Here is a 24,341-nt window from a genome sequence, read left to right as displayed (position 1 = left end):
GGATTTGAGGTTCCTGATTTCCCTGAAAACTGGTTGAATGGTAAGGCTTGGGGCCTGGCTTTGCTGCTCCTCTCCCTCGTAAAATTGCTGTTTCTCTATGTCCAGCTGTTACTGTGAATTGTTTGGGAAAGTGTGAATCGTTGAATCAAATTCAAGAAAAGAGCACCTCTCCAGCATGCGCCTCGTTCCAATTGCTGTCACCTTTTCACCAGCTGTCTGGGGAACGCAGAGAGGAGCTCCAAAAACAACACCGCTTGACGGCAGCTTGTCTCTCAATGCTGTGTCCTTCGAAGAAAACACATCCGTGGTTCAGGAGAGAGCAAAAGCAGGCACCAGTGACGAGCTTAAGACTCCACCTCGGCATCGGGATCATTCTGCGCTCGCCGTTCTGGCAGAAATGTGACGAGATCTGACTCAAAGGTGCGAAAAGGGCGGCTCTTACAATTGGCCCGTAGGCAGATTTCACTCGCACGTCCCAATTTAAACAAGGGACGGGACGAAACGAGTCGAGGTTCCGCCGAGATTCGAACTCGGATCGCTGGATTCAAAGTCCAGAGTGCTAACCGTTACACCACGGAACCAGCAGGGCGGCCTGCTTTAGGCCAGGCCTGAGCTGTCCTGCATTCACACTTGCAGCAACGCTCTCAGAATCTGGTCTCTTGCTGCTGCGCCCGTGGCAGGGAATACTTGGGTGGTACAGGGTAGAGCAAAAGTAGCTCGCGCGCTTGACGCCGGGGAGTGTCGCAAACCAGCCCACATCCATCATGGGTGCAAGAATTTGCGAAACCGGCAGTTTTGTCAAAGACGATCGCTCACGCTGCCAGCGAAAAGGCTCCACCGAGATTTGAACTCGGATCGCTGGATTCAGAGTCCAGAGTGCTCACCATTACACCATGGAACCCCTAGATGGCAGCGCCGCCGAATCACTGCTCAAGGATGTTTGCCTCCTTCGTCAAGCGTGGAAACAGCAACGACAAGGATCACGACGGCAACTGTGGATCTGCTGATCCAGCAGCTCGTGCACTCGGTCTTGCTCAAGTGCAACCACGCTGTCACGGCCTGCTGCCCTGTAAGGCCGGTGGCCCGCGCCTCCGAAATCCACTTTGCCGAAGTTTTCGGAAGCAGCTCGGGCCGTGCCAGATCTGCCAACCTGTCCACGAAACCTAGTTTCTCAGCGGGAGCGGGGCTGCTGTTGGCCATGAGCAACTCTGAGCCGGGCTACTGCTCGCTAATCTCTCTCACTGGCAAACTTTCAAGCTGCTGGACAATCGCCTTTCCGGCATTTCACTTTGGCTTCCGCTTTCGCACCTCACAGTTTACCTTCCTGCTCAGTACAGCTGTCGGACAAGTCGCGCATCTGCACTACAGCTGCCTATTCGAACAGCGCCGCTGCTGTTTGTCTCCCTGATCGGCGGCCATGGCTGTGACGGCGCTGCGCTGAGCAATGCTTTTAAGCAAAGTGAGATCTCAGACGGATCGTGTTCAAGAGCACGTGTCCCTGGCTCTCCGGGAGTCTGTATTGTATGCACTGTTTTTTATGTCGCTGGACTGTCTTGTGTGTGCAAATGTCGTTGTTACCGTTTTGTAGTGATTGAAACTGGGATTTGAGGTTCCTGATTTCCCTGAAAACTGGTTGAATGGTAAGGCTTGGGGCCTGGCTTTGCTGCTCCTCTCCCTCGTAAAATTGCTGTTTCTCTATGTCCAGCTGTTACTGTGAATTGTTTGGGAAAGTGTGAATCGTTGAATCAAATTCAAGAAAAGAGCACCTCTCCAGCATGCGCCTCGTTCCAATTGCTGTCACCTTTTCACCAGCTGTCTGGGGAACGCAGAGAGGAGCTCCAAAAACAACACCGCTTGACGGCAGCTTGTCTCTCAATGCTGTGTCCTTCGAAGAAAACACATCCGTGGTTCAGGAGAGAGCAAAAGCAGGCACCAGTGACGAGCTTAAGACTCCACCTCGGCATCGGGATCATTCTGCGCTCGCCGTTCTGGCAGAAATGTGACGAGATCTGACTCAAAGGTGCGAAAAGGGCGGCTCTTACAATTGGCCCGTAGGCAGATTTCACTCGCACGTCCCAATTTAAACAAGGGACGGGACGAAACGAGTCGAGGTTCCGCCGAGATTCGAACTCGGGTCGCTGGATTCAAAGTCCAGAGTGCTAACCGTTACACCACGGAACCAGCAGGGCGGCCTGCTTTAGGCCAGGCCTGAGCTGTCCTGCATTCACACTTGCAGCAACGCTCTCAGAATCTGGTCTCTTGCTGCTGCGCCCGTGGCAGGGAATACTTGGGTGGTACAGGGTAGAGCAAAAGTAGCTCGCGCGCTTGACGCCGGGGAGTGTCGCAAACCAGCCCACATCCATCATGGGTGCAAGAATTTGCGAAACCGGCAGTTTTGTCAAAGACGATCGCTCACGCTGCCAGCGAAAAGGCTCCACCGAGATTTGAACTCGGATCGCTGGATTCAGAGTCCAGAGTGCTCACCATTACACCATGGAACCCCTAGATGGCAGCGCCGCCGAATCACTGCTCAAGGATGTTTGCCTCCTTCGTCAAGCGTGGAAACAGCAACGACAAGGATCACGACGGCAACTGTGGATCTGCTGATCCAGCAGCTCGTGCACTCGGTCTTGCTCAAGTGCAACCACGCTGTCACGGCCTGCTGCCCTGTAAGGCCGGTGGCCCGCGCCTCCGAAATCCACTTTGCCGAAGTTTTCGGAAGCAGCTCGGGCCGTGCCAGATCTGCCAACCTGTCCACGAAACCTAGTTTCTCAGCGGGAGCGGGGCTGCTGTTGGCCATGAGCAACTCTGAGCCGGGCTACTGCTCGCTAATCTCTCTCACTGGCAAACTTTCAAGCTGCTGGACAATCGCCTTTCCGGCATTTCACTTTGGCTTCCGCTTTCGCACCTCACAGTTTACCTTCCTGCTCAGTACAGCTGTCGGACAAGTCGCGCATCTGCACTACAGCTGCCTATTCGAACAGCGCCGCTGCTGTTTGTCTCCCTGATCGGCGGCCATGGCTGTGACGGCGCTGCGCTGAGCAATGCTTTTAAGCAAAGTGAGATCTCAGACGGATCGTGTTCAAGAGCACGTGTCCCTGGCTCTCCGGGAGTCTGTATTGTATGCACTGTTTTTTATGTCGCTGGACTGTCTTGTGTGTGCAAATGTCGTTGTTACCGTTTTGTAGTGATTGAAACTGGGATTTGAGGTTCCTGATTTCCCTGAAAACTGGTTGAATGGTAAGGCTTGGGGCCTGGCTTTGCTGCTCCTCTCCCTCGTAAAATTGCTGTTTCTCTATGTCCAGCTGTTACTGTGAATTGTTTGGGAAAGTGTGAATCGTTGAATCAAATTCAAGAAAAGAGCACCTCTCCAGCATGCGCCTCGTTCCAATTGCTGTCACCTTTTCACCAGCTGTCTGGGGAACGCAGAGAGGAGCTCCAAAAACAACACCGCTTGACGGCAGCTTGTCTCTCAATGCTGTGTCCTTCGAAGAAAACACATCCGTGGTTCAGGAGAGAGCAAAAGCAGGCACCAGTGACGAGCTTAAGACTCCACCTCGGCATCGGGATCATTCTGCGCTCGCCGTTCTGGCAGAAATGTGACGAGATCTGACTCAAAGGTGCGAAAAGGGCGGCTCTTACAATTGGCCCGTAGGCAGATTTCACTCGCACGTCCCAATTTAAACAAGGGACGGGACGAAACGAGTCGAGGTTCCGCCGAGATTCGAACTCGGATCGCTGGATTCAAAGTCCAGAGTGCTAACCGTTACACCACGGAACCAGCAGGGCGGCCTGCTTTAGGCCAGGCCTGAGCTGTCCTGCATTCACACTTGCAGCAACGCTCTCAGAATCTGGTCTCTTGCTGCTGCGCCCGTGGCAGGGAATACTTGGGTGGTACAGGGTAGAGCAAAAGTAGCTCGCGCGCTTGACGCCGGGGAGTGTCGCAAACCAGCCCACATCCATCATGGGTGCAAGAATTTGCGAAACCGGCAGTTTTGTCAAAGACGATCGCTCACGCTGCCAGCGAAAAGGCTCCACCGAGATTTGAACTCGGATCGCTGGATTCAGAGTCCAGAGTGCTCACCATTACACCATGGAACCCCTAGATGGCAGCGCCGCCGAATCACTGCTCAAGGATGTTTGCCTCCTTCGTCAAGCGTGGAAACAGCAACGACAAGGATCACGACGGCAACTGTGGATCTGCTGATCCAGCAGCTCGTGCACTCGGTCTTGCTCAAGTGCAACCACGCTGTCACGGCCTGCTGCCCTGTAAGGCCGGTGGCCCGCGCCTCCGAAATCCACTTTGCCGAAGTTTTCGGAAGCAGCTCGGGCCGTGCCAGATCTGCCAACCTGTCCACGAAACCTAGTTTCTCAGCGGGAGCGGGGCTGCTGTTGGCCATGAGCAACTCTGAGCCGGGCTACTGCTCGCTAATCTCTCTCACTGGCAAACTTTCAAGCTGCTGGACAATCGCCTTTCCGGCATTTCACTTTGGCTTCCGCTTTCGCACCTCACAGTTTACCTTCCTGCTCAGTACAGCTGTCGGACAAGTCGCGCATCTGCACTACAGCTGCCTATTCGAACAGCGCCGCTGCTGTTTGTCTCCCTGATCGGCGGCCATGGCTGTGACGGCGCTGCGCTGAGCAATGCTTTTAAGCAAAGTGAGATCTCAGACGGATCGTGTTCAAGAGCACGTGTCCCTGGCTCTCCGGGAGTCTGTATTGTATGCACTGTTTTTTATGTCGCTGGACTGTCTTGTGTGTGCAAATGTCGTTGTTACCGTTTTGTAGTGATTGAAACTGGGATTTGAGGTTCCTGATTTCCCTGAAAACTGGTTGAATGGTAAGGCTTGGGGCCTGGCTTTGCTGCTCCTCTCCCTCGTAAAATTGCTGTTTCTCTATGTCCAGCTGTTACTGTGAATTGTTTGGGAAAGTGTGAATCGTTGAATCAAATTCAAGAAAAGAGCACCTCTCCAGCATGCGCCTCGTTCCAATTGCTGTCACCTTTTCACCAGCTGTCTGGGGAACGCAGAGAGGAGCTCCAAAAACAACACCGCTTGACGGCAGCTTGTCTCTCAATGCTGTGTCCTTCGAAGAAAACACATCCGTGGTTCAGGAGAGAGCAAAAGCAGGCACCAGTGACGAGCTTAAGACTCCACCTCGGCATCGGGATCATTCTGCGCTCGCCGTTCTGGCAGAAATGTGACGAGATCTGACTCAAAGGTGCGAAAAGGGCGGCTCTTACAATTGGCCCGTAGGCAGATTTCACTCGCACGTCCCAATTTAAACAAGGGACGGGACGAAACGAGTCGAGGTTCCGCCGAGATTCGAACTCGGATCGCTGGATTCAAAGTCCAGAGTGCTAACCGTTACACCACGGAACCAGCAGGGCGGCCTGCTTTAGGCCAGGCCTGAGCTGTCCTGCATTCACACTTGCAGCAACGCTCTCAGAATCTGGTCTCTTGCTGCTGCGCCCGTGGCAGGGAATACTTGGGTGGTACAGGGTAGAGCAAAAGTAGCTCGCGCGCTTGACGCCGGGGAGTGTCGCAAACCAGCCCACATCCATCATGGGTGCAAGAATTTGCGAAACCGGCAGTTTTGTCAAAGACGATCGCTCACGCTGCCAGCGAAAAGGCTCCACCGAGATTTGAACTCGGATCGCTGGATTCAGAGTCCAGAGTGCTCACCATTACACCATGGAACCCCTAGATGGCAGCGCCGCCGAATCACTGCTCAAGGATGTTTGCCTCCTTCGTCAAGCGTGGAAACAGCAACGACAAGGATCACGACGGCAACTGTGGATCTGCTGATCCAGCAGCTCGTGCACTCGGTCTTGCTCAAGTGCAACCACGCTGTCACGGCCTGCTGCCCTGTAAGGCCGGTGGCCCGCGCCTCCGAAATCCACTTTGCCGAAGTTTTCGGAAGCAGCTCGGGCCGTGCCAGATCTGCCAACCTGTCCACGAAACCTAGTTTCTCAGCGGGAGCGGGGCTGCTGTTGGCCATGAGCAACTCTGAGCCGGGCTACTGCTCGCTAATCTCTCTCACTGGCAAACTTTCAAGCTGCTGGACAATCGCCTTTCCGGCATTTCACTTTGGCTTCCGCTTTCGCACCTCACAGTTTACCTTCCTGCTCAGTACAGCTGTCGGACAAGTCGCGCATCTGCACTACAGCTGCCTATTCGAACAGCGCCGCTGCTGTTTGTCTCCCTGATCGGCGGCCATGGCTGTGACGGCGCTGCGCTGAGCAATGCTTTTAAGCAAAGTGAGATCTCAGACGGATCGTGTTCAAGAGCACGTGTCCCTGGCTCTCCGGGAGTCTGTATTGTATGCACTGTTTTTTATGTCGCTGGACTGTCTTGTGTGTGCAAATGTCGTTGTTACCGTTTTGTAGTGATTGAAACTGGGATTTGAGGTTCCTGATTTCCCTGAAAACTGGTTGAATGGTAAGGCTTGGGGCCTGGCTTTGCTGCTCCTCTCCCTCGTAAAATTGCTGTTTCTCTATGTCCAGCTGTTACTGTGAATTGTTTGGGAAAGTGTGAATCGTTGAATCAAATTCAAGAAAAGAGCACCTCTCCAGCATGCGCCTCGTTCCAATTGCTGTCACCTTTTCACCAGCTGTCTGGGGAACGCAGAGAGGAGCTCCAAAAACAACACCGCTTGACGGCAGCTTGTCTCTCAATGCTGTGTCCTTCGAAGAAAACACATCCGTGGTTCAGGAGAGAGCAAAAGCAGGCACCAGTGACGAGCTTAAGACTCCACCTCGGCATCGGGATCATTCTGCGCTCGCCGTTCTGGCAGAAATGTGACGAGATCTGACTCAAAGGTGCGAAAAGGGCGGCTCTTACAATTGGCCCGTAGGCAGATTTCACTCGCACGTCCCAATTTAAACAAGGGACGGGACGAAACGAGTCGAGGTTCCGCCGAGATTCGAACTCGGTCGCTGGATTCAAAGTCCAGAGTGCTAACCGTTACACCACGGAACCAGCAGGGCGGCCTGCTTTAGGCCAGGCCTGAGCTGTCCTGCATTCACACTTGCAGCAACGCTCTCAGAATCTGGTCTCTTGCTGCTGCGCCCGTGGCAGGGAATACTTGGGTGGTACAGGGTAGAGCAAAAGTAGCTCGCGCGCTTGACGCCGGGGAGTGTCGCAAACCAGCCCACATCCATCATGGGTGCAAGAATTTGCGAAACCGGCAGTTTTGTCAAAGACGATCGCTCACGCTGCCAGCGAAAAGGCTCCACCGAGATTTGAACTCGGATCGCTGGATTCAGAGTCCAGAGTGCTCACCATTACACCATGGAACCCCTAGATGGCAGCGCCGCCGAATCACTGCTCAAGGATGTTTGCCTCCTTCGTCAAGCGTGGAAACAGCAACGACAAGGATCACGACGGCAACTGTGGATCTGCTGATCCAGCAGCTCGTGCACTCGGTCTTGCTCAAGTGCAACCACGCTGTCACGGCCTGCTGCCCTGTAAGGCCGGTGGCCCGCGCCTCCGAAATCCACTTTGCCGAAGTTTTCGGAAGCAGCTCGGGCCGTGCCAGATCTGCCAACCTGTCCACGAAACCTAGTTTCTCAGCGGGAGCGGGGCTGCTGTTGGCCATGAGCAACTCTGAGCCGGGCTACTGCTCGCTAATCTCTCTCACTGGCAAACTTTCAAGCTGCTGGACAATCGCCTTTCCGGCATTTCACTTTGGCTTCCGCTTTCGCACCTCACAGTTTACCTTCCTGCTCAGTACAGCTGTCGGACAAGTCGCGCATCTGCACTACAGCTGCCTATTCGAACAGCGCCGCTGCTGTTTGTCTCCCTGATCGGCGGCCATGGCTGTGACGGCGCTGCGCTGAGCAATGCTTTTAAGCAAAGTGAGATCTCAGACGGATCGTGTTCAAGAGCACGTGTCCCTGGCTCTCCGGGAGTCTGTATTGTATGCACTGTTTTTTATGTCGCTGGACTGTCTTGTGTGTGCAAATGTCGTTGTTACCGTTTTGTAGTGATTGAAACTGGGATTTGAGGTTCCTGATTTCCCTGAAAACTGGTTGAATGGTAAGGCTTGGGGCCTGGCTTTGCTGCTCCTCTCCCTCGTAAAATTGCTGTTTCTCTATGTCCAGCTGTTACTGTGAATTGTTTGGGAAAGTGTGAATCGTTGAATCAAATTCAAGAAAAGAGCACCTCTCCAGCATGCGCCTCGTTCCAATTGCTGTCACCTTTTCACCAGCTGTCTGGGGAACGCAGAGAGGAGCTCAAAAACAACACCGCTTGACGGCAGCTTGTCTCTCAATGCTGTGTCCTTCGAAGAAAACACATCCGTGGTTCAGGAGAGAGCAAAAGCAGGCACCAGTGACGAGCTTAAGACTCCACCTCGGCATCGGGATCATTCTGCGCTCGCCGTTCTGGCAGAAATGTGACGAGATCTGACTCAAAGGTGCGAAAAGGGCGGCTCTTACAATTGGCCCGTAGGCAGATTTCACTCGCACGTCCCAATTTAAACAAGGGACGGGACGAAACGAGTCGAGGTTCCGCCGAGATTCGAACTCGGATCGCTGGATTCAAAGTCCAGAGTGCTAACCGTTACACCACGGAACCAGCAGGGCGGCCTGCTTTAGGCCAGGCCTGAGCTGTCCTGCATTCACACTTGCAGCAACGCTCTCAGAATCTGGTCTCTTGCTGCTGCGCCCGTGGCAGGGAATACTTGGGTGGTACAGGGTAGAGCAAAAGTAGCTCGCGCGCTTGACGCCGGGGAGTGTCGCAAACCAGCCCACATCCATCATGGGTGCAAGAATTTGCGAAACCGGCAGTTTTGTCAAAGACGATCGCTCACGCTGCCAGCGAAAAGGCTCCACCGAGATTTGAACTCGGATCGCTGGATTCAGAGTCCAGAGTGCTCACCATTACACCATGGAACCCCTAGATGGCAGCGCCGCCGAATCACTGCTCAAGGATGTTTGCCTCCTTCGTCAAGCGTGGAAACAGCAACGACAAGGATCACGACGGCAACTGTGGATCTGCTGATCCAGCAGCTCGTGCACTCGGTCTTGCTCAAGTGCAACCACGCTGTCACGGCCTGCTGCCCTGTAAGGCCGGTGGCCCGCGCCTCCGAAATCCACTTTGCCGAAGTTTTCGGAAGCAGCTCGGGCCGTGCCAGATCTGCCAACCTGTCCACGAAACCTAGTTTCTCAGCGGGAGCGGGGCTGCTGTTGGCCATGAGCAACTCTGAGCCGGGCTACTGCTCGCTAATCTCTCTCACTGGCAAACTTTCAAGCTGCTGGACAATCGCCTTTCCGGCATTTCACTTTGGCTTCCGCTTTCGCACCTCACAGTTTACCTTCCTGCTCAGTACAGCTGTCGGACAAGTCGCGCATCTGCACTACAGCTGCCTATTCGAACAGCGCCGCTGCTGTTTGTCTCCCTGATCGGCGGCCATGGCTGTGACGGCGCTGCGCTGAGCAATGCTTTTAAGCAAAGTGAGATCTCAGACGGATCGTGTTCAAGAGCACGTGTCCCTGGCTCTCCGGGAGTCTGTATTGTATGCACTGTTTTTTATGTCGCTGGACTGTCTTGTGTGTGCAAATGTCGTTGTTACCGTTTTGTAGTGATTGAAACTGGGATTTGAGGTTCCTGATTTCCCTGAAAACTGGTTGAATGGTAAGGCTTGGGGCCTGGCTTTGCTGCTCCTCTCCCTCGTAAAATTGCTGTTTCTCTATGTCCAGCTGTTACTGTGAATTGTTTGGGAAAGTGTGAATCGTTGAATCAAATTCAAGAAAAGAGCACCTCTCCAGCATGCGCCTCGTTCCAATTGCTGTCACCTTTTCACCAGCTGTCTGGGGAACGCAGAGAGGAGCTCCAAAAACAACACCGCTTGACGGCAGCTTGTCTCTCAATGCTGTGTCCTTCGAAGAAAACACATCCGTGGTTCAGGAGAGAGCAAAAGCAGGCACCAGTGACGAGCTTAAGACTCCACCTCGGCATCGGGATCATTCTGCGCTCGCCGTTCTGGCAGAAATGTGACGAGATCTGACTCAAAGGTGCGAAAAGGGCGGCTCTTACAATTGGCCCGTAGGCAGATTTCACTCGCACGTCCCAATTTAAACAAGGGACGGGACGAAACGAGTCGAGGTTCCGCCGAGATTCGAACTCGGATCGCTGGATTCAAAGTCCAGAGTGCTAACCGTTACACCACGGAACCAGCAGGGCGGCCTGCTTTAGGCCAGGCCTGAGCTGTCCTGCATTCACACTTGCAGCAACGCTCTCAGAATCTGGTCTCTTGCTGCTGCGCCCGTGGCAGGGAATACTTGGGTGGTACAGGGTAGAGCAAAAGTAGCTCGCGCGCTTGACGCCGGGGAGTGTCGCAAACCAGCCCACATCCATCATGGGTGCAAGAATTTGCGAAACCGGCAGTTTTGTCAAAGACGATCGCTCACGCTGCCAGCGAAAAGGCTCCACCGAGATTTGAACTCGGATCGCTGGATTCAGAGTCCAGAGTGCTCACCATTACACCATGGAACCCCTAGATGGCAGCGCCGCCGAATCACTGCTCAAGGATGTTTGCCTCCTTCGTCAAGCGTGGAAACAGCAACGACAAGGATCACGACGGCAACTGTGGATCTGCTGATCCAGCAGCTCGTGCACTCGGTCTTGCTCAAGTGCAACCACGCTGTCACGGCCTGCTGCCCTGTAAGGCCGGTGGCCCGCGCCTCCGAAATCCACTTTGCCGAAGTTTTCGGAAGCAGCTCGGGCCGTGCCAGATCTGCCAACCTGTCCACGAAACCTAGTTTCTCAGCGGGAGCGGGGCTGCTGTTGGCCATGAGCAACTCTGAGCCGGGCTACTGCTCGCTAATCTCTCTCACTGGCAAACTTTCAAGCTGCTGGACAATCGCCTTTCCGGCATTTCACTTTGGCTTCCGCTTTCGCACCTCACAGTTTACCTTCCTGCTCAGTACAGCTGTCGGACAAGTCGCGCATCTGCACTACAGCTGCCTATTCGAACAGCGCCGCTGCTGTTTGTCTCCCTGATCGGCGGCCATGGCTGTGACGGCGCTGCGCTGAGCAATGCTTTTAAGCAAAGTGAGATCTCAGACGGATCGTGTTCAAGAGCACGTGTCCCTGGCTCTCCGGGAGTCTGTATTGTATGCACTGTTTTTTATGTCGCTGGACTGTCTTGTGTGTGCAAATGTCGTTGTTACCGTTTTGTAGTGATTGAAACTGGGATTTGAGGTTCCTGATTTCCCTGAAAACTGGTTGAATGGTAAGGCTTGGGGCCTGGCTTTGCTGCTCCTCTCCCTCGTAAAATTGCTGTTTCTCTATGTCCAGCTGTTACTGTGAATTGTTTGGGAAAGTGTGAATCGTTGAATCAAATTCAAGAAAAGAGCACCTCTCCAGCATGCGCCTCGTTCCAATTGCTGTCACCTTTTCACCAGCTGTCTGGGGAACGCAGAGAGGAGCTCCAAAAACAACACCGCTTGACGGCAGCTTGTCTCTCAATGCTGTGTCCTTCGAAGAAAACACATCCGTGGTTCAGGAGAGAGCAAAAGCAGGCACCAGTGACGAGCTTAAGACTCCACCTCGGCATCGGGATCATTCTGCGCTCGCCGTTCTGGCAGAAATGTGACGAGATCTGACTCAAAGGTGCGAAAAGGGCGGCTCTTACAATTGGCCCGTAGGCAGATTTCACTCGCACGTCCCAATTTAAACAAGGGACGGGACGAAACGAGTCGAGGTTCCGCCGAGATTCGAACTCGGATCGCTGGATTCAAAGTCCAGAGTGCTAACCGTTACACCACGGAACCAGCAGGGCGGCCTGCTTTAGGCCAGGCCTGAGCTGTCCTGCATTCACACTTGCAGCAACGCTCTCAGAATCTGGTCTCTTGCTGCTGCGCCCGTGGCAGGGAATACTTGGGTGGTACAGGGTAGAGCAAAAGTAGCTCGCGCGCTTGACGCCGGGGAGTGTCGCAAACCAGCCCACATCCATCATGGGTGCAAGAATTTGCGAAACCGGCAGTTTTGTCAAAGACGATCGCTCACGCTGCCAGCGAAAAGGCTCCACCGAGATTTGAACTCGGATCGCTGGATTCAGAGTCCAGAGTGCTCACCATTACACCATGGAACCCCTAGATGGCAGCGCCGCCGAATCACTGCTCAAGGATGTTTGCCTCCTTCGTCAAGCGTGGAAACAGCAACGACAAGGATCACGACGGCAACTGTGGATCTGCTGATCCAGCAGCTCGTGCACTCGGTCTTGCTCAAGTGCAACCACGCTGTCACGGCCTGCTGCCCTGTAAGGCCGGTGGCCCGCGCCTCCGAAATCCACTTTGCCGAAGTTTTCGGAAGCAGCTCGGGCCGTGCCAGATCTGCCAACCTGTCCACGAAACCTAGTTTCTCAGCGGGAGCGGGGCTGCTGTTGGCCATGAGCAACTCTGAGCCGGGCTACTGCTCGCTAATCTCTCTCACTGGCAAACTTTCAAGCTGCTGGACAATCGCCTTTCCGGCATTTCACTTTGGCTTCCGCTTTCGCACCTCACAGTTTACCTTCCTGCTCAGTACAGCTGTCGGACAAGTCGCGCATCTGCACTACAGCTGCCTATTCGAACAGCGCCGCTGCTGTTTGTCTCCCTGATCGGCGGCCATGGCTGTGACGGCGCTGCGCTGAGCAATGCTTTTAAGCAAAGTGAGATCTCAGACGGATCGTGTTCAAGAGCACGTGTCCCTGGCTCTCCGGGAGTCTGTATTGTATGCACTGTTTTTTATGTCGCTGGACTGTCTTGTGTGTGCAAATGTCGTTGTTACCGTTTTGTAGTGATTGAAACTGGGATTTGAGGTTCCTGATTTCCCTGAAAACTGGTTGAATGGTAAGGCTTGGGGCCTGGCTTTGCTGCTCCTCTCCCTCGTAAAATTGCTGTTTCTCTATGTCCAGCTGTTACTGTGAATTGTTTGGGAAAGTGTGAATCGTTGAATCAAATTCAAGAAAAGAGCACCTCTCCAGCATGCGCCTCGTTCCAATTGCTGTCACCTTTTCACCAGCTGTCTGGGGAACGCAGAGAGGAGCTCCAAAAACAACACCGCTTGACGGCAGCTTGTCTCTCAATGCTGTGTCCTTCGAAGAAAACACATCCGTGGTTCAGGAGAGAGCAAAAGCAGGCACCAGTGACGAGCTTAAGACTCCACCTCGGCATCGGGATCATTCTGCGCTCGCCGTTCTGGCAGAAATGTGACGAGATCTGACTCAAAGGTGCGAAAAGGGCGGCTCTTACAATTGGCCCGTAGGCAGATTTCACTCGCACGTCCCAATTTAAACAAGGGACGGGACGAAACGAGTCGAGGTTCCGCCGAGATTCGAACTCGGATCGCTGGATTCAAAGTCCAGAGTGCTAACCGTTACACCACGGAACCAGCAGGGCGGCCTGCTTTAGGCCAGGCCTGAGCTGTCCTGCATTCACACTTGCAGCAACGCTCTCAGAATCTGGTCTCTTGCTGCTGCGCCCGTGGCAGGGAATACTTGGGTGGTACAGGGTAGAGCAAAAGTAGCTCGCGCGCTTGACGCCGGGGAGTGTCGCAAACCAGCCCACATCCATCATGGGTGCAAGAATTTGCGAAACCGGCAGTTTTGTCAAAGACGATCGCTCACGCTGCCAGCGAAAAGGCTCCACCGAGATTTGAACTCGGATCGCTGGATTCAGAGTCCAGAGTGCTCACCATTACACCATGGAACCCCTAGATGGCAGCGCCGCCGAATCACTGCTCAAGGATGTTTGCCTCCTTCGTCAAGCGTGGAAACAGCAACGACAAGGATCACGACGGCAACTGTGGATCTGCTGATCCAGCAGCTCGTGCACTCGGTCTTGCTCAAGTGCAACCACGCTGTCACGGCCTGCTGCCCTGTAAGGCCGGTGGCCCGCGCCTCCGAAATCCACTTTGCCGAAGTTTTCGGAAGCAGCTCGGGCCGTGCCAGATCTGCCAACCTGTCCACGAAACCTAGTTTCTCAGCGGGAGCGGGGCTGCTGTTGGCCATGAGCAACTCTGAGCCGGGCTACTGCTCGCTAATCTCTCTCACTGGCAAACTTTCAAGCTGCTGGACAATCGCCTTTCCGGCATTTCACTTTGGCTTCCGCTTTCGCACCTCACAGTTTACCTTCCTGCTCAGTACAGCTGTCGGACAAGTCGCGCATCTGCACTACAGCTGCCTATTCGAACAGCGCCGCTGCTGTTTGTCTCCCTGATCGGCGGCCATGGCTGTGACGGCGCTGCGCTGAGCAATGCTTTTAAGCAAAGTGAGATCTCAGACGGATCGTGTTCAAGAGCACGTGTCCCTGGCTCTCCGGGAGTCTGTATTGTATGCACTGTTTTTTATGTCGCTGGACTGTCTTGTGTGTGCAAATGTCGTTGTTACCGTTTTGTAGTGATTGAAACTGGGATTTGAGGTTCCTGATTTCCCTGAAAACTGGTTGAATGGTAAGGCTTGGGGCCTGGCTTTGCTGCTCCTCTCCCTCGTAAAATTGCTGTTTCTCTATGTCCAGCTGTTACTGTGAATTGTTTGGGAAAGTGTGAATCGTTGAATCAAATTCAAGAAAAGAGCACCTCTCCAGCATGCGCCTCGTTCCAATTGCTGTCACCTTTTCACCAGCTGTCTGGGGAACGCAGAGAGGAGCTCCAAAAACAACACCGCTTGACGGCAGCTTGTCTCTCAATGCTGTGTCCTTCGAAGAAAACACATCCGTGGTTCAGGAGAGAGCAAAAGCAGGCACCAGTGACGAGCTTAAGACTCCACCTCGGCATCGGGATCATTCTGCGCTCGCCGTTCTGGCAGAAATGTGACGAGATCTGACTCAAAGGTGCGAAAAGGGCGGCTCTTACAATTGGCCCGTAGGCAGATTTCACTCGCACGTCCCAATTTAAACAAGGGACGGGACGAAACGAGTCGAGGTTCCGCCGAGATTCGAACTCGGATCGCTGGATTCAAAGTCCAGAGTGCTAACCGTTACACCACGGAACCAGCAGGGCGGCCTGCTTTAGGCCAGGCCTGAGCTGTCCTGCATTCACACTTGCAGCAACGCTCTCAGAATCTGGTCTCTTGCTGCTGCGCCCGTGGCAGGGAATACTTGGGTGGTACAGGGTAGAGCAAAAGTAGCTCGCGCGCTTGACGCCGGGGAGTGTCGCAAACCAGCCCACATCCATCATGGGTGCAAGAATTTGCGAAACCGGCAGTTTTGTCAAAGACGATCGCTCACGCTGCCAGCGAAAAGGCTCCACCGAGATTTGAACTCGGATCGCTGGATTCAGAGTCCAGAGTGCTCACCATTACACCATGGAACCCCTAGATGGCAGCGCCGCCGAATCACTGCTCAAGGATGTTTGCCTCCTTCGTCAAGCGTGGAAACAGCAACGACAAGGATCACGACGGCAACTGTGGATCTGCTGATCCAGCAGCTCGTGCACTCGGTCTTGCTCAAGTGCAACCACGCTGTCACGGCCTGCTGCCCTGTAAGGCCGGTGGCCCGCGCCTCCGAAATCCACTTTGCCGAAGTTTTCGGAAGCAGCTCGGGCCGTGCCAGATCTGCCAACCTGTCCACGAAACCTAGTTTCTCAGCGGGAGCGGGGCTGCTGTTGGCCATGAGCAACTCTGAGCCGGGCTACTGCTCGCTAATCTCTCTCACTGGCAAACTTTCAAGCTGCTGGACAATCGCCTTTCCGGCATTTCACTTTGGCTTCCGCTTTCGCACCTCACAGTTTACCTTCCTGCTCAGTACAGCTGTCGGACAAGTCGCGCATCTGCACTACAGCTGCCTATTCGAACAGCGCCGCTGCTGTTTGTCTCCCTGATCGGCGGCCATGGCTGTGACGGCGCTGCGCTGAGCAATGCTTTTAAGCAAAGTGAGATCTCAGACGGATCGTGTTCAAGAGCACGTGTCCCTGGCTCTCCGGGAGTCTGTATTGTATGCACTGTTTTTTATGTCGCTGGACTGTCTTGTGTGTGCAAATGTCGTTGTTACCGTTTTGTAGTGATTGAAACTGGGATTTGAGGTTCCTGATTTCCCTGAAAACTGGTTGAATGGTAAGGCTTGGGGCCTGGCTTTGCTGCTCCTCTCCCTCGTAAAATTGCTGTTTCTCTATGTCCAGCTGTTACTGTGAATTGTTTGGGAAAGTGTGAATCGTTGAATCAAATTCAAGAAAAGAGCACCTCTCCAGCATGCGCCTCGTTCCAATTGCTGTCACCTTTTCACCAGCTGTCTGGGGAACGCAGAGAGGAGCTCCAAAAACAACACCGCTTGACGGCAGCTTGTCTCTCAATGCTGTGTCCTTCGAAGAAAACACATCCGTGGTTCAGGAGAGAGCAAAAGCAGGCACCAGTGACGAGCTTAAGACTCCACCTCGGCATCGGGATCATTCTGCGCTCGCCGTTCTGGCAGAAATGTGACGAGATCTGACTCAAAGGTGCGAAAAGGGCGGCTCTTACAATTGGCCCGTAGGCAGATTTCACTCGCACGTCCCAATTTAAACAAGGGACGGGACGAAACGAGTCGAGGTTCCGCCGAGATTCGAACTCGGATCGCTGGATTCAAAGTCCAGAGTGCTAACCGTTACACCACGGAACCAGCAGGGCGGCCTGCTTTAGGCCAGGCCTGAGCTGTCCTGCATTCACACTTGCAGCAACGCTCTCAGAATCTGGTCTCTTGCTGCTGCGCCCGTGGCAGGGAATACTTGGGTGGTACAGGGTAGAGCAAAAGTAGCTCGCGCGCTTGACGCCGGGGAGTGTCGCAAACCAGCCCACATCCATCATGGGTGCAAGAATTTGCGAAACCGGCAGTTTTGTCAAAGACGATCGCTCACGCTGCCAGCGAAAAGGCTCCACCGAGATTTGAACTCGGATCGCTGGATTCAGAGTCCAGAGTGCTCACCATTACACCATGGAACCCCTAGATGGCAGCGCCGCCGAATCACTGCTCAAGGATGTTTGCCTCCTTCGTCAAGCGTGGAAACAGCAACGACAAGGATCACGACGGCAACTGTGGATCTGCTGATCCAGCAGCTCGTGCACTCGGTCTTGCTCAAGTGCAACCACGCTGTCACGGCCTGCTGCCCTGTAAGGCCGGTGGCCCGCGCCTCCGAAATCCACTTTGCCGAAGTTTTCGGAAGCAGCTCGGGCCGTGCCAGATCTGCCAACCTGTCCACGAAACCTAGTTTCTCAGCGGGAGCGGGGCTGCTGTTGGCCATGAGCAACTCTGAGCCGGGCTACTGCTCGCTAATCTCTCTCACTGGCAAACTTTCAAGCTGCTGGACAATCGCCTTTCCGGCATTTCACTTTGGCTTCCGCTTTCGCACCTCACAGTTTACCTTCCTGCTCAGTACAGCTGTCGGACAAGTCGCGCATCTGCACTACAGCTGCCTATTCGAACAGCGCCGCTGCTGTTTGTCTCCCTGATCGGCGGCCATGGCTGTGACGGCGCTGCGCTGAGCAATGCTTTTAAGCAAAGTGAGATCTCAGACGGATCGTGTTCAAGAGCACGTGTCCCTGGCTCTCCGGGAGTCTGTATTGTATGCACTGTTTTTTATGTCGCTGGACTGTCTTGTGTGTGCAAATGTCGTTGTTACCGTTTTGTAGTGATTGAAACTGGGATTTGAGGTTCCTGATTTCCCTGAAAACTGGTTGAATGGTAAGGCTTGGGGCCTGGCTTTGCTGCTCCTCTCCCTCGTAAAATTGCTGTTTCTCTATGTCCAGCTGTTACTGTGAATTGTTTGGGAAAGTGTGAATCGTTGAATCAAATTCAAGAAAAGAGCACCTCTCCAGCATGCGCCTCGTTCCAATTGCTGTCACCTTTTCACCAGCTGTCTGGGGAACGCAGAGAGGAGCTCCAAAAACAACACCGCTTGACGGCAGCTTGTCTCTCAATGCTGTGTCCTTCGAAGAAAACACATCCGTGGTTCAGGAGAGAGCAAAAGCAGGCACCAGTGACGAGCTTAAGACTCCACCTCGGCATCGGGATCATTCTGCGCTCGCCGTTCTGGCAGAAATGTGACGAGATCTGACTCAAAGGTGCGAAAAGGGCGGCTCTTACAATTGGCCCGTAGGCAGATTTCACTCGCACGTCCCAATTTAAACAAGGGACGGGACGAAACGAGTCGAGGTTCCGCCGAGATTCGAACTCGGATCGCTGGATTCAAAGTCCAGAGTGCTAACCGTTACACCACGGAACCAGCAGGGCGGCCTGCTTTAGGCCAGGCCTGAGCTGTCCTGCATTCACACTTGCAGCAACGCTCTCAGAATCTGGTCTCTTGCTGCTGCGCCCGTGGCAGGGAATACTTGGGTGGTACAGGGTAGAGCAAAAGTAGCTCGCGCGCTTGACGCCGGGGAGTGTCGCAAACCAGCCCACATCCATCATGGGTGCAAGAATTTGCGAAACCGGCAGTTTTGTCAAAGACGATCGCTCACGCTGCCAGCGAAAAGGCTCCACCGAGATTTGAACTCGGATCGCTGGATTCAGAGTCCAGAGTGCTCACCATTACACCATGGAACCCCTAGATGGCAGCGCCGCCGAATCACTGCTCAAGGATGTTTGCCTCCTTCGTCAAGCGTGGAAACAGCAACGACAAGGATCACGACGGCAACTGTGGATCTGCTGATCCAGCAGCTCGTGCACTCGGTCTTGCTCAAGTGCAACCACGCTGTCACGGCCTGCTGCCCTGTAAGGCCGGTGGCCCGCGCCTCCGAAATCCACTTTGCCGAAGTTTTCGGAAGCAGCTCGGGCCGTGCCAGATCTGCCAACCTGTCCACGAAACCTAGTTTCTCAGCGGGAGCGGGGCTGCTGTTGGCCATGAGCAACTCTGAGCCGGGCTACTGCTCGCTAATCTCTCTCACTGGCAAACTTTCAAGCTGCTGGACAATCGCCTTTCCGGCATTTCACTTTGGCTTCCGCTTTCGCACCTCACAGTTTACCTTCCTGCTCAGTACAGCTGTCGGACAAGTCGCGCATCTGCACTACAGCTGCCTATTCGAACAGCGCCGCTGCTGTTTGTCTCCCTGATCGGCGGCCATGGCTGTGACGGCGCTGCGCTGAGCAATGCTTTTAAGCAAAGTGAGATCTCAGACGGATCGTGTTCAAGAGCACGTGTCCCTGGCTCTCCGGGAGTCTGTATTGTATGCACTGTTTTTTATGTCGCTGGACTGTCTTGTGTGTGCAAATGTCGTTGTTACCGTTTTGTAGTGATTGAAACTGGGATTTGAGGTTCCTGATTTCCCTGAAAACTGGTTGAATGGTAAGGCTTGGGGCCTGGCTTTGCTGCTCCTCTCCCTCGTAAAATTGCTGTTTCTCTATGTCCAGCTGTTACTGTGAATTGTTTGGGAAAGTGTGAATCGTTGAATCAAATTCAAGAAAAGAGCACCTCTCCAGCATGCGCCTCGTTCCAATTGCTGTCACCTTTTCACCAGCTGTCTGGGGAACGCAGAGAGGAGCTCCAAAAACAACACCGCTTGACGGCAGCTTGTCTCTCAATGCTGTGTCCTTCGAAGAAAACACATCCGTGGTTCAGGAGAGAGCAAAAGCAGGCACCAGTGACGAGCTTAAGACTCCACCTCGGCATCGGGATCATTCTGCGCTCGCCGTTCTGGCAGAAATGTGACGAGATCTGACTCAAAGGTGCGAAAAGGGCGGCTCTTACAATTGGCCCGTAGGCAGATTTCACTCGCACGTCCCAATTTAAACAAGGGACGGGACGAAACGAGTCGAGGTTCCGCCGAGATTCGAACTCGGATCGCTGGATTCAAAGTCCAGAGTGCTAACCGTTACACCACGGAACCAGCAGGGCGGCCTGCTTTAGGCCAGGCCTGAGCTGTCCTGCATTCACACTTGCAGCAACGCTCTCAGAATCTGGTCTCTTGCTGCTGCGCCCGTGGCAGGGAATACTTGGGTGGTACAGGGTAGAGCAAAAGTAGCTCGCGCGCTTGACGCCGGGGAGTGTCGCAAACCAGCCCACATCCATCATGGGTGCAAGAATTTGCGAAACCGGCAGTTTTGTCAAAGACGATCGCTCACGCTGCCAGCGAAAAGGCTCCACCGAGATTTGAACTCGGATCGCTGGATTCAGAGTCCAGAGTGCTCACCATTACACCATGGAACCCCTAGATGGCAGCGCCGCCGAATCACTGCTCAAGGATGTTTGCCTCCTTCGTCAAGCGTGGAAACAGCAACGACAAGGATCACGACGGCAACTGTGGATCTGCTGATCCAGCAGCTCGTGCACTCGGTCTTGCTCAAGTGCAACCACGCTGTCACGGCCTGCTGCCCTGTAAGGCCGGTGGCCCGCGCCTCCGAAATCCACTTTGCCGAAGTTTTCGGAAGCAGCTCGGGCCGTGCCAGATCTGCCAACCTGTCCACGAAACCTAGTTTCTCAGCGGGAGCGGGGCTGCTGTTGGCCATGAGCAACTCTGAGCCGGGCTACTGCTCGCTAATCTCTCTCACTGGCAAACTTTCAAGCTGCTGGACAATCGCCTTTCCGGCATTTCACTTTGGCTTCCGCTTTCGCACCTCACAGTTTACCTTCCTGCTCAGTACAGCTGTCGGACAAGTCGCGCATCTGCACTACAGCTGCCTATTCGAACAGCGCCGCTGCTGTTTGTCTCCCTGATCGGCGGCCATGGCTGTGACGGCGCTGCGCTGAGCAATGCTTTTAAGCAAAGTGAGATCTCAGACGGATCGTGTTCAAGAGCACGTGTCCCTGGCTCTCCGGGAGTCTGTATTGTATGCACTGTTTTTTATGTCGCTGGACTGTCTTGTGTGTGCAAATGTCGTTGTTACCGTTTTGTAGTGATTGAAACTGGGATTTGAGGTTCCTGATTTCCCTGAAAACTGGTTGAATGGTAAGGCTTGGGGCCTGGCTTTGCTGCTCCTCTCCCTCGTAAAATTGCTGTTTCTCTATGTCCAGCTGTTACTGTGAATTGTTTGGGAAAGTGTGAATCGTTGAATCAAATTCAAGAAAAGAGCACCTCTCCAGCATGCGCCTCGTTCCAATTGCTGTCACCTTTTCACCAGCTGTCTGGGGAACGCAGAGAGGAGCTCCAAAAACAACACCGCTTGACGGCAGCTTGTCTCTCAATGCTGTGTCCTTCGAAGAAAACACATCCGTGGTTCAGGAGAGAGCAAAAGCAGGCACCAGTGACGAGCTTAAGACTCCACCTCGGCATCGGGATCATTCTGCGCTCGCCGTTCTGGCAGAAATGTGACGAGATCTGACTCAAAGGTGCGAAAAGGGCGGCTCTTACAATTGGCCCGTAGGCAGATTTCACTCGCACGTCCCAATTTAAACAAGGGACGGGACGAAACGAGTCGAGGTTCCGCCGAGATTCGAACTCGGATCGCTGGATTCAAAGTCCAGAGTGCTAACCGTTACACCACGGAACCAGCAGGGCGGCCTGCTTTAGGCCAGGCCTGAGCTGTCCTGCATTCACACTTGCAGCAACGCTCTCAGAATCTGGTCTCTTGCTGCTGCGCCCGTGGCAGGGAATACTTGGGTGGTACAGGGTAGAGCAAAAGTAGCTCGCGCGCTTGACGCCGGGGAGTGTCGCAAACCAGCCCACATCCATCATGGGTGCAAGAATTTGCGAAACCGGCAGTTTTGTCAAAGACGATCGCTCACGCTGCCAGCGAAAAGGCTCCACCGAGATTTGAACTCGGATCGCTGGATTCAGAGTCCAGAGTGCTCACCATTACACCATGGAACCCCTAGATGGCAGCGCCGCCGAATCACTGCTCAAGGATGTTTGCCTCCTTCGTCAAGCGTGGAAACAGCAACGACAAGGATCACGACGGCAACTGTGGATCTGCTGATCCAGCAGCTCGTGCACTCGGTCTTGCTCAAGTGCAACCACGCTGTCACGGCCTGCTGCCCTGTAAGGCCGGTGGCCCGCGCCTCCGAAATCCACTTTGCCGAAGTTTTCGGAAGCAGCTCGGGCCGTGCCAGATCTGCCAACCTGTCCACGAAACCTAGTTTCTCAGCGGGAGCGGGGCTGCTGTTGGCCATGAGCAACTCTGAGCCGGGCTACTGCTCGCTAATCTCTCTCACTGGCAAACTTTCAAGCTGCTGGACAATCGCCTTTCCGGCATTTCACTTTGGCTTCCGCTTTCGCACCTCACAGTTTACCTTCCTGCTCAGTACAGCTGTCGGACAAGTCGCGCATCTGCACTACAGCTGCCTATTCGAACAGCGCCGCTGCTGTTTGTCTCCCTGATCGGCGGCCATGGCTGTGACGGCGCTGCGCTGAGCAATGCTTTTAAGCAAAGTGAGATCTCAGACGGATCGTGTTCAAGAGCACGTGTCCCTGGCTCTCCGGGAGTCTGTATTGTATGCACTGTTTTTTATGTCGCTGGACTGTCTTGTGTGTGCAAATGTCGTTGTTACCGTTTTGTAGTGATTGAAACTGGGATTTGAGGTTCCTGATTTCCCTGAAAACTGGTTGAATGGTAAGGCTTGGGGCCTGGCTTTGCTGCTCCTCTCCCTCGTAAAATTGCTGTTTCTCTATGTCCAGCTGTTACTGTGAATTGTTTGGGAAAGTGTGAATCGTTGAATCAAATTCAAGAAAAGAGCACCTCTCCAGCATGCGCCTCGTTCCAATTGCTGTCACCTTTTCACCAGCTGTCTGGGGAACGCAGAGAGGAGCTCCAAAAACAACACCGCTTGACGGCAGCTTGTCTCTCAATGCTGTGTCCTTCGAAGAAAACACATCCGTGGTTCAGGAGAGAGCAAAAGCAGGCACCAGTGACGAGCTTAAGACTCCACCTCGGCATCGGGATCATTCTGCGCTCGCCGTTCTGGCAGAAATGTGACGAGATCTGACTCAAAGGTGCGAAAAGGGCGGCTCTTACAATTGGCCCGTAGGCAGATTTCACTCGCACGTCCCAATTTAAACAAGGGACGGGACGAAACGAGTCGAGGTTCCGCCGAGATTCGAACTCGGGTCGCTGGATTCAAAGTCCAGAGTGCTAACCGTTACACCACGGAACCAGCAGGGCGGCCTGCTTTAGGCCAGGCCTGAGCTGTCCTGCATTCACACTTGCAGCAACGCTCTCAGAATCTGGTCTCTTGCTGCTGCGCCCGTGGCAGGGAATACTTGGGTGGTACAGGGTAGAGCAAAAGTAGCTCGCGCGCTTGACGCCGGGGAGTGTCGCAAACCAGCCCACATCCATCATGGGTGCAAGAATTTGCGAAACCGGCAGTTTTGTCAAAGACGATCGCTCACGCTGCCAGCGAAAAGGCTCCACCGAGATTTGAACTCGGATCGCTGGATTCAGAGTCCAGAGTGCTCACCATTACACCATGGAACCCCTAGATGGCAGCGCCGCCGAATCACTGCTCAAGGATGTTTGCCTCCTTCGTCAAGCGTGGAAACAGCAACGACAAGGATCACGACGGCAACTGTGGATCTGCTGATCCAGCAGCTCGTGCACTCGGTCTTGCTCAAGTGCAACCACGCTGTCACGGCCTGCTGCCCTGTAAGGCCGGTGGCCCGCGCCTCCGAAATCCACTTTGCCGAAGTTTTCGGAAGCAGCTCGGGCCGTGCCAGATCTGCCAACCTGTCCACGAAACCTAGTTTCTCAGCGGGAGCGGGGCTGCTGTTGGCCATGAGCAACTCTGAGCCGGGCTACTGCTCGCTAATCTCTCTCACTGGCAAACTTTCAAGCTGCTGGACAATCGCCTTTCCGGCATTTCACTTTGGCTTCCGCTTTCGCACCTCACAGTTTACCTTCCTGCTCAGTACAGCTGTCGGACAAGTCGCGCATCTGCACTACAGCTGCCTATTCGAACAGCGCCGCTGCTGTTTGTCTCCCTGATCGGCGGCCATGGCTGTGACGGCGCTGCGCTGAGCAATGCTTTTAAGCAAAGTGAGATCTCAGACGGATCGTGTTCAAGAGCACGTGTCCCTGGCTCTCCGGGAGTCTGTATTGTATGCACTGTTTTTTATGTCGCTGGACTGTCTTGTGTGTGCAAATGTCGTTGTTACCGTTTTGTAGTGATTGAAACTGGGATTTGAGGTTCCTGATTTCCCTGAAAACTGGTTGAATGGTAAGGCTTGGGGCCTGGCTTTGCTGCTCCTCTCCCTCGTAAAATTGCTGTTTCTCTATGTCCAGCTGTTACTGTGAATTGTTTGGGAAAGTGTGAATCGTTGAATCAAATTCAAGAAAAGAGCACCTCTCCAGCATGCGCCTCGTTCCAATTGCTGTCACCTTTTCACCAGCTGTCTGGGGAACGCAGAGAGGAGCTCCAAAAACAACACCGCTTGACGGCAGCTTGTCTCTCAATGCTGTGTCCTTCGAAGAAAACACATCCGTGGTTCAGGAGAGAGCAAAAGCAGGCACCAGTGACGAG

At 54.0% G+C, this 24,341-nt stretch overlaps 30 non-coding genes across 30 annotated transcripts; all 30 read right to left on the bottom strand.

Annotated features, from left to right (window-relative positions):
* Nucleotides 1–509: 509 nt before the first annotated feature.
* Nucleotides 510–581, bottom strand: trnaq-uug (transfer RNA glutamine (anticodon UUG)). Its single transcript has one exon. It is a non-coding gene; the product is annotated as a tRNA-Gln (tRNA).
* Nucleotides 582–829: 248 nt separating this feature from the next.
* Nucleotides 830–901, bottom strand: trnaq-cug (transfer RNA glutamine (anticodon CUG)). Its single transcript has one exon. It is a non-coding gene; the product is annotated as a tRNA-Gln (tRNA).
* A 1,208-nt stretch (nucleotides 902–2,109) lies between these two features.
* On the bottom strand, nucleotides 2,110–2,181 carry trnaq-uug (transfer RNA glutamine (anticodon UUG)). Its single transcript has one exon. It is a non-coding gene; the product is annotated as a tRNA-Gln (tRNA).
* A 248-nt stretch (nucleotides 2,182–2,429) lies between these two features.
* On the bottom strand, nucleotides 2,430–2,501 carry trnaq-cug (transfer RNA glutamine (anticodon CUG)). The gene has a single exon. It is a non-coding gene; the product is annotated as a tRNA-Gln (tRNA).
* Nucleotides 2,502–3,709: 1,208 nt separating this feature from the next.
* On the bottom strand, nucleotides 3,710–3,781 carry trnaq-uug (transfer RNA glutamine (anticodon UUG)). The gene has a single exon. It is a non-coding gene; the product is annotated as a tRNA-Gln (tRNA).
* Nucleotides 3,782–4,029: 248 nt separating this feature from the next.
* trnaq-cug (transfer RNA glutamine (anticodon CUG)) lies at nucleotides 4,030–4,101 on the bottom strand. The gene has a single exon. It is a non-coding gene; the product is annotated as a tRNA-Gln (tRNA).
* Nucleotides 4,102–5,309: 1,208 nt separating this feature from the next.
* On the bottom strand, nucleotides 5,310–5,381 carry trnaq-uug (transfer RNA glutamine (anticodon UUG)). Its single transcript has one exon. It is a non-coding gene; the product is annotated as a tRNA-Gln (tRNA).
* A 248-nt stretch (nucleotides 5,382–5,629) lies between these two features.
* trnaq-cug (transfer RNA glutamine (anticodon CUG)) lies at nucleotides 5,630–5,701 on the bottom strand. The gene has a single exon. It is a non-coding gene; the product is annotated as a tRNA-Gln (tRNA).
* A 1,208-nt stretch (nucleotides 5,702–6,909) lies between these two features.
* On the bottom strand, nucleotides 6,910–6,980 carry trnaq-uug (transfer RNA glutamine (anticodon UUG)). The gene has a single exon. It is a non-coding gene; the product is annotated as a tRNA-Gln (tRNA).
* Nucleotides 6,981–7,228: 248 nt separating this feature from the next.
* On the bottom strand, nucleotides 7,229–7,300 carry trnaq-cug (transfer RNA glutamine (anticodon CUG)). Its single transcript has one exon. It is a non-coding gene; the product is annotated as a tRNA-Gln (tRNA).
* A 1,207-nt stretch (nucleotides 7,301–8,507) lies between these two features.
* Nucleotides 8,508–8,579, bottom strand: trnaq-uug (transfer RNA glutamine (anticodon UUG)). The gene has a single exon. It is a non-coding gene; the product is annotated as a tRNA-Gln (tRNA).
* A 248-nt stretch (nucleotides 8,580–8,827) lies between these two features.
* On the bottom strand, nucleotides 8,828–8,899 carry trnaq-cug (transfer RNA glutamine (anticodon CUG)). Its single transcript has one exon. It is a non-coding gene; the product is annotated as a tRNA-Gln (tRNA).
* A 1,208-nt stretch (nucleotides 8,900–10,107) lies between these two features.
* trnaq-uug (transfer RNA glutamine (anticodon UUG)) lies at nucleotides 10,108–10,179 on the bottom strand. The gene has a single exon. It is a non-coding gene; the product is annotated as a tRNA-Gln (tRNA).
* Nucleotides 10,180–10,427: 248 nt separating this feature from the next.
* Nucleotides 10,428–10,499, bottom strand: trnaq-cug (transfer RNA glutamine (anticodon CUG)). The gene has a single exon. It is a non-coding gene; the product is annotated as a tRNA-Gln (tRNA).
* A 1,208-nt stretch (nucleotides 10,500–11,707) lies between these two features.
* Nucleotides 11,708–11,779, bottom strand: trnaq-uug (transfer RNA glutamine (anticodon UUG)). The gene has a single exon. It is a non-coding gene; the product is annotated as a tRNA-Gln (tRNA).
* Nucleotides 11,780–12,027: 248 nt separating this feature from the next.
* Nucleotides 12,028–12,099, bottom strand: trnaq-cug (transfer RNA glutamine (anticodon CUG)). Its single transcript has one exon. It is a non-coding gene; the product is annotated as a tRNA-Gln (tRNA).
* A 1,208-nt stretch (nucleotides 12,100–13,307) lies between these two features.
* Nucleotides 13,308–13,379, bottom strand: trnaq-uug (transfer RNA glutamine (anticodon UUG)). The gene has a single exon. It is a non-coding gene; the product is annotated as a tRNA-Gln (tRNA).
* A 248-nt stretch (nucleotides 13,380–13,627) lies between these two features.
* trnaq-cug (transfer RNA glutamine (anticodon CUG)) lies at nucleotides 13,628–13,699 on the bottom strand. The gene has a single exon. It is a non-coding gene; the product is annotated as a tRNA-Gln (tRNA).
* Nucleotides 13,700–14,907: 1,208 nt separating this feature from the next.
* On the bottom strand, nucleotides 14,908–14,979 carry trnaq-uug (transfer RNA glutamine (anticodon UUG)). Its single transcript has one exon. It is a non-coding gene; the product is annotated as a tRNA-Gln (tRNA).
* Nucleotides 14,980–15,227: 248 nt separating this feature from the next.
* trnaq-cug (transfer RNA glutamine (anticodon CUG)) lies at nucleotides 15,228–15,299 on the bottom strand. Its single transcript has one exon. It is a non-coding gene; the product is annotated as a tRNA-Gln (tRNA).
* Nucleotides 15,300–16,507: 1,208 nt separating this feature from the next.
* trnaq-uug (transfer RNA glutamine (anticodon UUG)) lies at nucleotides 16,508–16,579 on the bottom strand. Its single transcript has one exon. It is a non-coding gene; the product is annotated as a tRNA-Gln (tRNA).
* A 248-nt stretch (nucleotides 16,580–16,827) lies between these two features.
* On the bottom strand, nucleotides 16,828–16,899 carry trnaq-cug (transfer RNA glutamine (anticodon CUG)). Its single transcript has one exon. It is a non-coding gene; the product is annotated as a tRNA-Gln (tRNA).
* A 1,208-nt stretch (nucleotides 16,900–18,107) lies between these two features.
* On the bottom strand, nucleotides 18,108–18,179 carry trnaq-uug (transfer RNA glutamine (anticodon UUG)). Its single transcript has one exon. It is a non-coding gene; the product is annotated as a tRNA-Gln (tRNA).
* Nucleotides 18,180–18,427: 248 nt separating this feature from the next.
* trnaq-cug (transfer RNA glutamine (anticodon CUG)) lies at nucleotides 18,428–18,499 on the bottom strand. Its single transcript has one exon. It is a non-coding gene; the product is annotated as a tRNA-Gln (tRNA).
* A 1,208-nt stretch (nucleotides 18,500–19,707) lies between these two features.
* On the bottom strand, nucleotides 19,708–19,779 carry trnaq-uug (transfer RNA glutamine (anticodon UUG)). The gene has a single exon. It is a non-coding gene; the product is annotated as a tRNA-Gln (tRNA).
* Nucleotides 19,780–20,027: 248 nt separating this feature from the next.
* Nucleotides 20,028–20,099, bottom strand: trnaq-cug (transfer RNA glutamine (anticodon CUG)). The gene has a single exon. It is a non-coding gene; the product is annotated as a tRNA-Gln (tRNA).
* A 1,208-nt stretch (nucleotides 20,100–21,307) lies between these two features.
* On the bottom strand, nucleotides 21,308–21,379 carry trnaq-uug (transfer RNA glutamine (anticodon UUG)). Its single transcript has one exon. It is a non-coding gene; the product is annotated as a tRNA-Gln (tRNA).
* Nucleotides 21,380–21,627: 248 nt separating this feature from the next.
* Nucleotides 21,628–21,699, bottom strand: trnaq-cug (transfer RNA glutamine (anticodon CUG)). Its single transcript has one exon. It is a non-coding gene; the product is annotated as a tRNA-Gln (tRNA).
* A 1,208-nt stretch (nucleotides 21,700–22,907) lies between these two features.
* On the bottom strand, nucleotides 22,908–22,979 carry trnaq-uug (transfer RNA glutamine (anticodon UUG)). Its single transcript has one exon. It is a non-coding gene; the product is annotated as a tRNA-Gln (tRNA).
* Nucleotides 22,980–23,227: 248 nt separating this feature from the next.
* On the bottom strand, nucleotides 23,228–23,299 carry trnaq-cug (transfer RNA glutamine (anticodon CUG)). The gene has a single exon. It is a non-coding gene; the product is annotated as a tRNA-Gln (tRNA).
* Between the last annotated feature and the right edge of the window lie 1,042 nt (nucleotides 23,300–24,341).

Source organism: Hemiscyllium ocellatum, unplaced genomic scaffold (assembly GCF_020745735.1).
Source record: "Hemiscyllium ocellatum isolate sHemOce1 unplaced genomic scaffold, sHemOce1.pat.X.cur. scaffold_2238_pat_ctg1, whole genome shotgun sequence".
NCBI classification, from domain to species: Eukaryota; Metazoa; Chordata; class Chondrichthyes; order Orectolobiformes; family Hemiscylliidae; genus Hemiscyllium; species Hemiscyllium ocellatum.
Note: the sequence above shows the minus strand (reverse complement) of the source record. Positions and strands in the feature narration are given on the sequence as shown.